This window comes from Temnothorax longispinosus, chromosome 12 (genome assembly GCF_030848805.1).
Source record: "Temnothorax longispinosus isolate EJ_2023e chromosome 12, Tlon_JGU_v1, whole genome shotgun sequence".
Classification (NCBI taxonomy): Eukaryota; Metazoa; Arthropoda; class Insecta; order Hymenoptera; family Formicidae; genus Temnothorax; species Temnothorax longispinosus.
The window spans coordinates 1,140,437-1,154,151 of NC_092369.1; the positions used below are offsets into that span (position 1 = coordinate 1,140,437).

The window sequence follows — 13,715 nt, forward strand, 5'->3', positions numbered from 1 at the left end:
TCCACATTATCACAAAAGACAAGGGACATTAATTTATTTTGCTTTCTGCTTTATCTTCTCTTTCTTTCTTTCAGAGATCTCATTTTATCGCTGACTAGATTTTCAGAAAAAACAATTTTTTTTAAATATTAATTATAATCTAAAAATTTTGATTAGGACCTAAATTATACAATAATTAGAACGAAAGAAACACGTAGAGGCCTCCTAAGACTTAAAGTGTTAAGTCTGCAGTAATTGTAAGATAATTTTCCAAATATTATAAGTATTCCTGTAATTTTGTGCAAAAAATATATTTTTTGAAATATTACTTATTCCAATAAATATACTTGGAATAACATTTTGATTTTACTTCTATATGGCCATTATATGTATTTAGTATTTGTCTTTGTTTAGCTTTGCATAAAACTGCTTACCCATCATATGAGCAACTGTTTCATAAATATTCATTGATCCGCCAATTTTTGCTTTTTCAGCAACAACCATACTGCTTACAACAGGTCGATCTTGTAACAGAAACACTTCTAATGTCTCCAAACATGAAGATATTCGTTGTTGCAATGTACCTCCAATAACCAATTTCTTATTTTCTTCTTGCATATCTGCTACGAGTCCGACATCACCAACAGCACCCCATTGTATCGCTAAACTGTGTAATCCTTTTTCTATCCTTTTCTCACAAATTCTCTCCATTACGGAATTAGCCATCCCATAATTTGTCTGGCCTGTGTTTTCTCTTCCACACGACACGGAGGAAAAAACGACAAAATGTCGAAGTTGCAGACAGATCTTCCTCAACAATTCGTCCATTTTTTTGTCATCCATGGTTTTGATTTGAATGAATTCTCGAACGTTTGAGGTGATTGATTTTGAAATATACAATCTTTTAAAACAACTGCAAGATTATATATAGCATCCACTGGTGCTCTTTCTTCAGCAAATTTTAATAGGGATTCACAATCTTCATGTTTCAAATTATCATCGACTGTAAAAATCTGTACATCCACACCGTAAGATCGCCATAGCTTTACTCTTGATTGCTGATAACCTGTTCTGATCCCGGTTCGTGATGTTAATACCAGATTTTTTGCACCTCGAAGAGTCAAACAATCTGCTAGCTCTAAACCAAATCCGCCAAGTCTACCTAAAATAACGTAGCATTTATGCTCCAAACAATAATATCGTGGATGAGCGAGTAGTGGAGCATCCAAAGGCTCTTCCTTTTTGTGAACTCTGATAATTATCTGCGAATAAGCAATTAAGAAACAATTGTTTTTTCTATAAAGTAATAAATTATAAATAACAAAGATTTCATATTTTATTTTATTATTGATATTGCTTCGCATTTTATCATTAATTTTATTATTAATTTTAATTAATTAATAATTAACGTTATTTATTAATATAAATACAAAAAGTTTCTTGGTCAAATATAATTTAAATAAACCTACATTTGTTACTACTTTTATAGCATTAATTAGAAACAAAGAATTGTTTATAATTTAATATGATAAAATATTCTGTATCATAATTACATATTTCTGTGTATATTAAAAAATAATTTTATAGTATATTAAAATACACCTCAAATATATTAATTGTATATTAAAAAATAATTTTATATACTACAGAGATATACTGTTTGTATAATTTTTTGCTATTTTTTGTCAAAATATCGAAACCGAGGACTATCAAACAATTCTCGTCCTTCGATAACTTAATTAGTAATTTCCGTTGTAGAAACACGTTGTCGGGCAAAGAAATATTTGGGAATTTCTCGTGGATCGTCACGAGTTTAGTGTGGTGTCGAATCTGCGGTAAATCATTTAAGATTTCACTAATAAGTAGAGAATTTAAATCTTCTGATATCACTTTGTCACTATCATCGACAAATTCGATAATTTTAATATTTATCATATTGCAACATTCGAGTGCAATGTGCGTCGACATTCGTATTGCATCTTGCAACGACATAATACCTAAATCACGATGAGCAACGTATTCTTCAAGAACGGTATTTAATTTTAGCTCCGTTCTCTCGAAACGTATATACAAATTTTAACGGTTCGGTTTACACATCTCAGGTTCCAAATAATTTACTTTATAAATTCATCCGGTTTAAAACGCACAAATAAATTTCATTCGCTACGTTACAGAATTCTCTGTTCGTCGTTACAAGTCTTTAGACTCTAAAGACTTGTAACGACGAACAGAGAATTCTGCAACGTAGCGAATGAAATTTATTTGTCAGGCAATTGGCCGCATTATATCACTTATTTTACTTACATCTATCTTCAATTGGATAATCCTGAATTATCTGTGTGATATTTCGGATAGATAGTCAGTTTGCGAATTCTTGTTGGAACATAATAAAGGCTTCTTGAATTCTGTCCTAAAATCATCATCTGTAACATACTGTCCATAAATGCCACCCAATTAGATGTCCATGCGATATGACCGTTTGATCCAGTAACCGATGCGCTTTTTAATCCACGAAATGCGCCGGCATATTGATAACCGCGAAGTCTTAATTCCTTAATAGATGTCTTTTGTATTAATTTCTTCCTCATCATCGATACATTCAGCAAGATTAGCTGATATTTTTTCATTTTCAACATTGGTTGGAATTCGTACTGTTCCAGTAACAATAGCATTATCTCCTTCGATTATTTCAAACCTATTGCTACCTAGATATAAGTGTAAGTTTATTAAACGTAATATAGTTTTATAAGAAATCAAAATTAATATAAATATGTCAATATGGAGCTGGACCTTACAAAAGCAGTTGACTTGTGAAAAGAAAGAAGATTCCGCGCTAAGATTAGTTATTCTCATATATTTTCTCTGTATATTTTTTACATTTTAATTATAGTATATATATTACGCCATAAAAGCAGCATAAGCTTTAAAATCTAATTAAAAAATAAAAAACACGCTAGAAAATTAATTGTTTACGTAATAATATTACCTTCTTGAATCGAGAGAGTTAATTCGATCACATTTTGTTGTGATAACACTGTAGCACGTATAAAATTAACGTCTTCAAATACAACTGGTGTATTGCTATATTCTTGGTTTTTTAACGATGCGATCATTTCCCAGATATAAAAAAGATATCCCATAGCAGGAAATAAATTTTTTTCATTAACGACATGGCCCGTTAAATACACAAATTTTTCATCAATTGTACTAATACTGACAACCATTTCCTTTTTGTCAATTTTTTTTTTTTTTTTTTTTTTTTTTTATGAATTTGCATTACAAACAAATCTTCTGAATGATCCCATCTGCAAACGTCATTAGAAATTATTATATAATCTTCGTGTAAACGAATTAATTGTAGAAATTACTCAATTCAAGATTTGATGTAAAATTGAAGCTCAGATTCTAAAATATCACTGTTATCTGCTCTTTGTAATAGGCATAAAAGGATTAACATATGTATAAAAATACATTTATCTTTGAGATAAGGAAGGTGATAGAATGTCTTCAAAATACAGAGAGATGTGATTTTGAAATTAGATGACAAAACTAACCAAGTTTGAAAAAGAGTTTAAAGTTCCAATTCGCTATTATATTGAACATGTTCTCATCTGACTATTTCACTTAAATATTTCAAAATTTATGAAAGTGTTTGTTTTTCGATAATTTGTCCATTTGTGCCTAAACAAAAAATATGCATTCCTTATGAGAGGAGAAATTATTGGGGTACCGCGGCTTACAGGAAATTCCACTGTCGGATAGAGATTTGCAATCTGTGGCTGCAATCCTGCGTTATAAAGTTTTCCGATTGATTCTAAAAATATCTCATTATTACGATCCTCGGTTCGTTCATATATAGCGCTACGTTTGTTACTGTAGAGTATAAATAATTGTTTAAAATGTGTTGAAGAATATTCTGAGGAGATATTTCAATCGTCACTGTATCTTTTGGAACTGAACGTATCGTTTTTGCGAATAACACCGGAGATAACAAGTGATTTGTATAATATTTTGAACATAAAGGTATAGAGTATTGGAGTACTCGTGAGAGGATGTTGTTAGCCACTTTGAGCTGTGAAACTTTTTTTATAGTAATGTTCGGTTCAAGTATTCTTCAGACTTAGCTACAGCAGGTTTGATGTAACGACTATGAAAAGGTACATAACCACAAGAAATTTCTTTTATAGATATACTATTCGCCTAAAAGAATGAATAAAATCATAAGTATTATTAATTGCTTGTTTTAACAAAACAATTAAAGAAACTAGATAGAAGAAAGATTATATTGTTTATAACCATTAATATATATACCTGCAATTTGGTGAGAAATGTCTTTATAGAATTTGTTGGTCCGCTTACAATAAAATTAGAAGAACTATTGTAACAAGCTATATCGATATCCGAAGGACACATAACTTTTAAGGTTTTAAGGTTGAAATTAATTTCAGCCATGGAGCCATTAATTATTTTCGACTCGTGAAGGGCTAAACCGATGAAATATGCCGACAGAATCGTTTCTTCGGCCGTTAAACATCCATCGGCATATCCACAAATTAGTTCACCAATGGAGTGACCGATTATAAAATCGGGGACTACACCAATAGATGTTAAAAGATCAACTAATCCAATCTGTGATACATATAAAAGAAATAGCTTCTTATTTGATTTAAATAAAAATTAGAATTATGAAGTAATTATAAAGTAATTTTTAAAAATTATTTTTATAATATATGGTATATAAATATAAATATATAATATATATATATATATATATATATATATATATATATATATATATATATATATATAGTATAAGTATTATGAAGGCCAAATAAAGAGTTTTTTTCTTACCTGTAGTTCAATAAGACTCATTAAAAAATTAAAAATATTATCAAAAATATTTTTATTATTATTTGTTAAAATATCTGTAAGTGATATGCCGTAAGATCTCAAAACGATACCACATTTCTGGATTGCCTTGGCAAACACTGGGAATTTCATTAGAGCGCGACCCATTAAAATTTTAATAAATTTTCTAAATTATTCAATATATAGATGTATGTACCTATATAGATTCAATATGTACATGTGCATCCAAGTATTTAGATATTTAGATTTTTTTTTGTTATTGGTAAGAATACGTAAGAAACTGCAGCCTCTTCCCATATTGTAGTATTTGTTTTAGGATAAAATTTAATTTTATTCGTTAACTGTAATAATTTAAGTTCTTAATAAATGCAGGTATACAATAAATCAAACTTTTATGTATTGTGACGTTGCGGTTCGCCGCACGGTCGCGGCGCCCCGCCGCCGTCACAAGGCGCGGAATTTCGCGCCCAGGGACAGACCAGGGAGGCAACGACGAGATCTCCAGGGGTCGTATTTAATCGCGTTTCCGCATTTTGATTACTTTTTTGTTTTTTTTATGCAATGTAATACGCGCGGCACCTCACCCACACCACGGCAAACCTTCGAGGGAGTACTTGGCGAAGGAAATCAAGGACGATCGATAACCCTGGAGGGGTGGCAAACGCGGAAGCAGCAGAGATCGCGGGCTGGCGAGAGCAACGCGGCAGGCGGGCGGCACGTGCGGCAGCGACGGACGAGGCCGCCGATAGCGGGGCCCCAAGCGCTTGGGTAAACACCCGGCTTCAGCAAATGATCTCCACAAAACATCGACCTACGGGGTGACTGATCACCGCCCCAGGGTCAAACCGGAGGCACACCGGCGAGAACCGAGTTCCGTCCGCCGCTAAGGACAAAAATTTGAGGAGTCGCACGCCGCCGAGGGACCGTTGCCCGCCCCCGAAGGATCTCGTATCGACAGCACTGCGCCGGGACACCGCGGGCTTGCAAGCTCGCGCCCGATTGGCTCGCGCGCCCCTCAGGAAGGGGTACCGTAACGATTCCGCAATCGAGCGGGTCTAGCGTTTTCACTCTCTGGTCGTCCGTCGGCGAGATACAGTTTGTTCAGATACGCGATAGCCACCCCGAGTCGGGTATTCCGAATTATATCTGGCGGATCGAGGATCGTTGGTGGACGGTGACGGCGAGGAGCCCAGGAGGAGGTGTATCACCGGTGAGGTTGCCCGTAAATCGCGATATGTAAAGCCACGACACCGCCCTCCGGTGCACGCTCTCGCTCGGGATAACGCATGTTAAGATCGAGTGTAATTTCGCGATCGATAACGAGAGCGAAGGGCCTCGGGATGGTATCGTGGCCGCGGAACCGTGGTACAAGCGTTATGGCGAATCCCTGGAGATCGCGATAGGCGTTAATGAGTTCGATATCGCGAGTATATTGCGTTGTCCTCGCGACCTTGGTGTACGGCCGCATACGGGCCGGTATTTCGTCAATTGCGTTACCGTTTCTTCGCGTCGAGAAATTCTTGTGTTCGAGCGTCGATGTTAGCGTATCGATTTGTGTTCGGATCTCGTTATTACGGGTTGATGATTGTGTTCTTGCATTGAGAAACTTGCGTCCGGTATTACTTGCGTTGCGTCCTATGCTCGCGTTAAGAAATTACCGGCGTTCACACGCTTCGTGCGTTTAGATGTTACTTGCGTAGTTCTTCCTGGCGTTCCGTGGTTATTAGCGATATCGCGACTTGCTTGGTTAAATGACTCGGCGCCTCCCCGTTGCGCCCGAGCAGAATATCTCGCGTTAAGTTAAGATATCATTGCGACAGAGTTTTCGTACGGTTCCGGACGTGGTTTTCACGCAATCCAAGCGTACCATTATTTCGCGACATTTTGCGTTGAACCTCACTCTCATTAGTGATATTAAGTGTAGTATTCTTGCGTATTATAATTTTCGACTCGAATTATTAATTGTTGAGAATAGAGCCTTCAGCGTGTTTATTAGAGACTCAATTTCTTGATTTGTTTATTGAATTTATCTTGTGTTTGATCGAAGCCGGATGGATAAACGTTGTTATTTTCTCGACAACCCGTACTCAATAAATGTTATTTTCTTTGTTATCTGACTGAGTGTGAAATTAACGTGTCACCCCGCCGAAAATCGCGCTGCCCTTCATTAACCCCGCCCGTGATTAGGTCAAGCTAGCCGATTCCACGCACCTCCACACTTCGTTTTGCGTCTCGTTTTTCGCGATTTCGTGGACGCGAATGTACGCGTCTGGCGCCCAACACTCGGAACATTTCGTGGAGTATCGGAGGTGCGAGGAAATCACTGGAGAGGCCAACCATCCCGCTCTCCTAAGTCCTTTTGATCCGGCACACGTCCCGGAGCGGTCCGGGAGTGCAAAAAGTCGTGACAGTATATATCATTATAAGTTTGATAACATACTAGATAAGAATATGTTATGATCATGATTTGTACACTCTATATTTGTACATTCTGTATACTTATATATTCTATAACTTAAAATTCTTCTTTGTTGAATGTACATTTAAAATATTTTATAATAGTATATTTACTTACTCATCCCAAACCATTGAGATCCTAATCCAGAAAATATAAAACAAATCGATCTTCTGACATATGGAGTATGTTTTATTTTATTAATTGTATTATGAGCTATTTTAGACCCAGTTATCATGTATCCTCTGTAAGGATGACCTTCTATATCATCATTATGAATATGATGTAGCAGAGATATAAACTCAGCATCTATTGGTCGATTTCGCACCTGCATTCAGTAACAAGAATGTACATCCTATAATTCTTGGAATAATTTTACACAAAAAAGGACGATAATATTATCTTATTCTGCAGTGTTTTACTTTAGCAATTATTAAATGCATTATTATTACTTAATATATTAAATAAATATATATTTAATACATTGACTTTTCTTTTTTGTGCAAATTTGAAATAATTTCAAAAGTGATTGTGTACGCAAATATCTTTTTAGACACTATATAAATACACGTGTGTATATTTAATTGTTATGTTTTTTATATTTATATAATAATACAAAAAACTAATGTCAAAAATTATTTTTGAAATAAATGTCATAATATTTGCTTACATTATCTAAGATAATTTTAACTGCTTCCTCCATACGACCAGATACAGCTACAAGCCTAGGTAAGTCATCATTCGAAGCTCCATTGTTGATTTTGCTTCCTCATAGAGGAAGCTTTGTTTTCGTGAATTTCGTATATGAACCTTTGATTGCGTATAAAGTTGGGTCTAATCAACCAAATTTAAATGATTTATATATGAAATAGGGGTAGAAGAAACCAACGAAGAGATTGGTTTTTGAGTTTTTTCTGCCAATATGTTCAGATCGTTGTAAAACGTTAAAATATCGCCTAAAAAAAAATGTCTGTGTGTGTGTATGTCAGATTTAATGTCCGTGGTTGCTCTAACTTCCGCAAATATTGAGATATCGGGCTGTTTTTTTTTTATCGATAGAGTATCATTCAAGGAAGGTTGGTATTAAATTTGGCGATGATCGGTAAAGGGGTTCTTTTTTAAAAAAATTTTGAATTTTTTTAGAAATGTCCGTGGTTGCTCTAACTTCCGCAAATATTGAGATATCGAGCTGTTTTTTTTTTTAATCGATAGAGTATCATTCAAGGAAGGTTGGTATTGAATTTGGCGATGATAAGTAAAGGGGTTCTTTTTTTAAAAATTTTTTAATTTTTTATAAATGTCCGTGGTTGCTCTAACTTTCGTAAATATTGAGATATCGGGCTGAATTTTTTTTTAATTGATAGAGTATCACTTAAGGAAGGTTGGTATTGAATTTGGCGATGATCGGTAGAGGTTCTTTTTTAAAAAAATTTTTTTGAAATTATCGGTATATCTAATAATCTGTAAAAGGATTTTTTCTTTATAAAATTTTGAATTTTTTGAGGCTTGGTGAAGGGATTACCGATTTCTGTTTTCTCTTTCTAAGGGGGACAGTTAGACCATCTCAAGTCTCAATAATTGAGACTTCAAAAAATGTCTCAATGATGTTTTAGGGTAATAAAAAAGTGTGCAAGTAGAAACTTGCACATTGCTTCCTCATAGTTTTTAAGTGTGCAAGTAGAAACTTGCACATTGCTTCCTCATAGTTTTTTAAGTGTGCAAGTATAGAAACCTGCACATTGCTTCCTTACAGTTTTTAAGTGTGCAAGTAGAAACTTTCGCTCACAAAGCTTCTTCTATGAGGAAGCCAAAACAAATAAATACTAATAATTATACATCGAATAAAATAAAAGCTTCCTCATAGAGGAGCTTTGTGAGCGAAGGTTTCTACTTGCACACTTAAAACTATAAAGAAGCAATGTGCAGGTTTCTACTTGCATACTTTTTTGTTTAGGATTTGATTTTAATAATATGTGGCTATTAGCCCCTCCAAACCCAAAAGAATTGATACCTACATAACCACCCTCCCTTTCTGTTGGTTCAGTGACGATCTTTATTCTTCCTTCGATAATAGCAGTTAACTCTTTTCGCGGACGCTTGAAGTGTATAGTAGGCGTAATTATACCAGTTTCCATCGCTAATAATACCTTTAAGAAATCACATCTTTTTAATAACAATAATTATATAGTAATTATTTTATATAAATGTATTATATACATATGTATTATAATTGTAACAATATAAAAAAATATAAATTGCTATAATCACATTTTAAGCAAAGTCAGTGTTAATTAAATCATTTTATTACAAATGTACCTTTGCGATTTGACAAAAGCCACTGGCGGGTTCGGAATGTCCAATATTCGATTTTACCGAGCCCATCAATAAAGGAGTGCTTCTTTTAGAGCATATAGTTTGGTCAATACACATAACTTCTACGGGATCACCCGCAAGAGTACCAGTTGCATGGGCCTCCATGTAAGATAACTCACTGGGCATGACTTCACATTTCTCGTAAAATTTATTCAACAATATTTTTTGCTTTTCAACAGATGGAAAGGTAATACCTTCTTTTTTAAAACCATCGCAATTTACTTTACCATGTACGAGGGTTGCATATATTCTTCTTGCATTTTTTGCCTTTTGCAGATATATACTACCGCGACCGTATCGCTACGCATATATCCGGTGCCTTCCTCGTCAAAGGGTTTACAATAACCATCAGAATATAGAACCCCTAAAAGGAAATTAATTCATGTTATTAAATAAAGTTCTTCAAGCTTCGATTCAATATCTAAATGTAAGGATAGAAAGGAAGCATGGGCTTGCTTATAAAACGTTATAGACAAAGAGTGCGATTGTTTCACAGAGCACGTTATTGGATAAACAAAAACGTAAAATAATAACATAATCTTAATATAATTCACACACAACAAAAGTTTGTTGATTTCACAGGAGACAGTACAAAAAGAAATATTTGTGCTAATGTATCCGAACGAAATGTAATTGTTCTAGACTGTTCGAGGATATCTAATAGAATTACAATCGCGCATATATAGCTTGTCGTACAATTTGAATTGGTCTACCGGTTAAATATCTTTTTATTTTGATAATATTTTGTGTTTTGTTTCATTTTCTTTGTTTAAACTTCTTGCTTTATTGGTATATATCTAGTTGTTCACATATTCAAAAATTTCTTATAGAAATGCTTTCAGGAATATTACATGCTCTTCTTAAGGAACTTGTGGGAGTAGTAGTGAAGTACTTTACAGTTATGTCCCACTCGGCATGTTATGTTGCTGAAATATTGAAATATTCGGAAATAGTACAGAAATATTTCGTTAACATTTCATTTGTAACTATGCATCTGAAATATTTCAGAAATGTACCTGCATCATGTTTTTTATAATATTGCATTAACAATATTTCTGAAATCTTTCAGAAAGTTGTTTACAATATTTGTAAGTGTCTGTAATATTGCAAAAAAATGTAGCAGATGCAATATTTCAGAAATATTTCTGAAACATTATAAAAGTAATATTACGTTTGCATTGCACAAATAATATTTCTGTAACATATCAAACGCAAAATTGCATTTAAAATATTTCTGAAAAATTTCTGAAGGATTGCGTAGGTAATGAAAAATTGAATTGCAGGCAGTGAATTTCTACAATATTGCAGAAGAAATATTGCAGATGTAATGGTTTAGAAACATTTCTGATACATGATAAAACTATTATTTACATTTAATTTGCACGCGTTATATTTTTGAATGTTTCACATACAACATTGTATTTGTAATATTTCCGAAAAGTTGCTGACAGACTTTAGAACTTATAAAAAATTAAATTTATTATTATATAATTATTACATTTTATTGCATTTTTTCTCTTTTATAATATTAAAAATTTTCTGATATTCCAAATTTTGTCATATGGCATTTTTAATATAAAATATAAAATACTTAATAATATTTAATATAAATTAATATTCGACGTTGACTGGCAAAAAAGATTTATTCGTATATCTGTATTGTTAATATTGTTATGCGATAGCTTTATGGTCACCAAAATAAGCAAGTAGGTATAAGAAAGAAAGAAGCGTCAGAGTCAGAGGATCACCACTACCCTGTTCGATCATCGATGTCAAGCAACAAGGCGCCGGTATACTACTTGGATGGGTGGTGACCGGCTGAGAGAGCGGATTTCTTTGGACAAATGCGCGGCGGCTATACGCACATGACTTAATATATTTTTTTTGTTCCGGTTACAAAATATTTCATTTTTCACATATCAACAAATAGTTTTTACGTCAGTAACAAAATTTTGTTTGCTAATACAAAACATTTTTCTCAGTGTAAAATGTATTTGAAATATCTCTGAAGTGTTTCTGCAATATTTCGTAGATATATTTCAGAAATATTTCAGTAATATTACCGAAATATTGCCGAAATCTTTCAGCAAAGTTGCATTTGAAATAATTGTGCCGATTGAAACATTGCAGAAATGTTGCAGAAACGGTCGTGAAATATTTCTGAAATATTGATGAAAGGTGTAATATTTCAAATGGAATTTTGCAGAAATGTTTCTGAAATATTACATGCCGAGTGGGGTTGTTCAAAACTATGTATGGTGCAGAACCCGAAATGTGCTCGATGAACAAAAATGTTGTAATATTTGATCGCGATAAGAAATATATACCGAGGTCACACCTGAGTGGTCACCACCCCTATAATAATTTTCAAATGTTTGCCAAACATAACTGACATAGCTTAAAGCCTTTCTACTACATGGATCTTCGAGAGAATGACTCAAACGAGGGATGCTGGGTGGAGAGACACTGATGATAAAGCTTATCTTAAAAATATTGGGCCTTGAATTTTTGTGGGGTGGCCGCCACCCAGTGTGGCCTCAAAGGATTAACAGTAAAGAACTGACATTACAACATAATACTAATATGGCATAAATAAAGGCACATAACAGAGTGATTGCGAGCAAATATCTTCATTCCGATTAAAAATAGAAATTTTTTCTGACTTCTGCGGCGTAAATCTCCGCGCGGCGTAAATACCGGAGTTACCCTAAAAAGGTAAAAAAAAGGCGCCAAGTACACGCAATGTATTTTGTAAATTCAAAAATCCAATCTAAATGATAGTTTTATTTCTTCTTCACAAAATTATATTACCTAACTTAACTCAAGTGACATGTATTTCAAAAAAGATGTGAAATCTTTAATTTCTCCTTCACAAAATTATATTATCTAACTTAACTCAAGTGACATGTATTTCAAAAAAAGATATGAAATCTTTAAATTAAATTGCGCCAATTGCAAAGAGATTATTATATCACAATATTGCGTTACCAAACTTAATCCAAGTGATACGTACCAACCTAAGTGGTAGTAGTAGCCTTATTTCTCCTTAACAAAATTATATCACAAAATTGCGTTACCTAACTCAACCTAAGTGATATGTTATTTCAAAAAAATATATGAAATTTTTAAATTACGCCAACTACAAAGAGAATATATATATATTGCTTTGAAAAATAATTGTAGTGCAACTACTCTTAAAAAATAAAACAAAATTGTGTTACCTAACTCGACCCAAGTAGTATGTATCTTTGTATTCCTGAAAGTCTTTCTATCAACCCAAGTGGTAGTAGTTTTAATTCTCCTTGATAAAATTATAATATTACAAAGAATCATTTTAATCACAAAGAATTAAAGAAGTAACATTATAAAATAAAAATATTTAATTAAAATAAAATAAATAAATTTTTCTTGTAAAAAACTTAGCGCTGCTTTTTTAAGGTTAATCCAGACCGACTTGCATATAGGTGCATAAGCATATGCATAAAGAGATGAATTGGTCTATTTCCTTTTGCACATATATATAAACCAATCAATTTCTTACGCTTATGTTTATGCGCTATGCAAATTTGGTTGGATTGACCTTAAAAAAGCAGCGCCAAGTTTTTTACAAGAAAAATTTATTTATTTTATTTTAATTAATAAAGTAAACATGACAAACGAGGGATGCCTTATTTTTCTCTTACGAAGAAAGCTGGATCATAGTCGATCATAGTTATTATACATTGTTATTTTATTATTTCAATTATTTTGTTTTGCACGGAACGAAATATTTCATACAAAAATTAATATAAATTATATATATACGATATATATGTATATATATATGTATGTATATATATAATATTATATATATAATATATATATATAATATGTATATATAATCTGAAATAAATGTTATTAGGCATAAGATCCGCTGATAACCGTTTCCATCGTTATTTATAACGATAAAAACGATTATCAGTGGATCTTATGTCTAACAACATTTATTTCAGAATATTAATATTTCATCATTAACATTAATAATTAATTCAATATACTG

General features: G+C 33.0%; 1 pseudogene; it reads right to left on the bottom strand.

Moving 5' to 3' along the window:
- Window positions 1-3,584: 3,584 nt before the first annotated feature.
- Window positions 3,585-13,715, bottom strand: part of LOC139823233 (fatty acid synthase-like) — an 11,423-nt pseudogene continuing 1,292 nt past the window's right edge.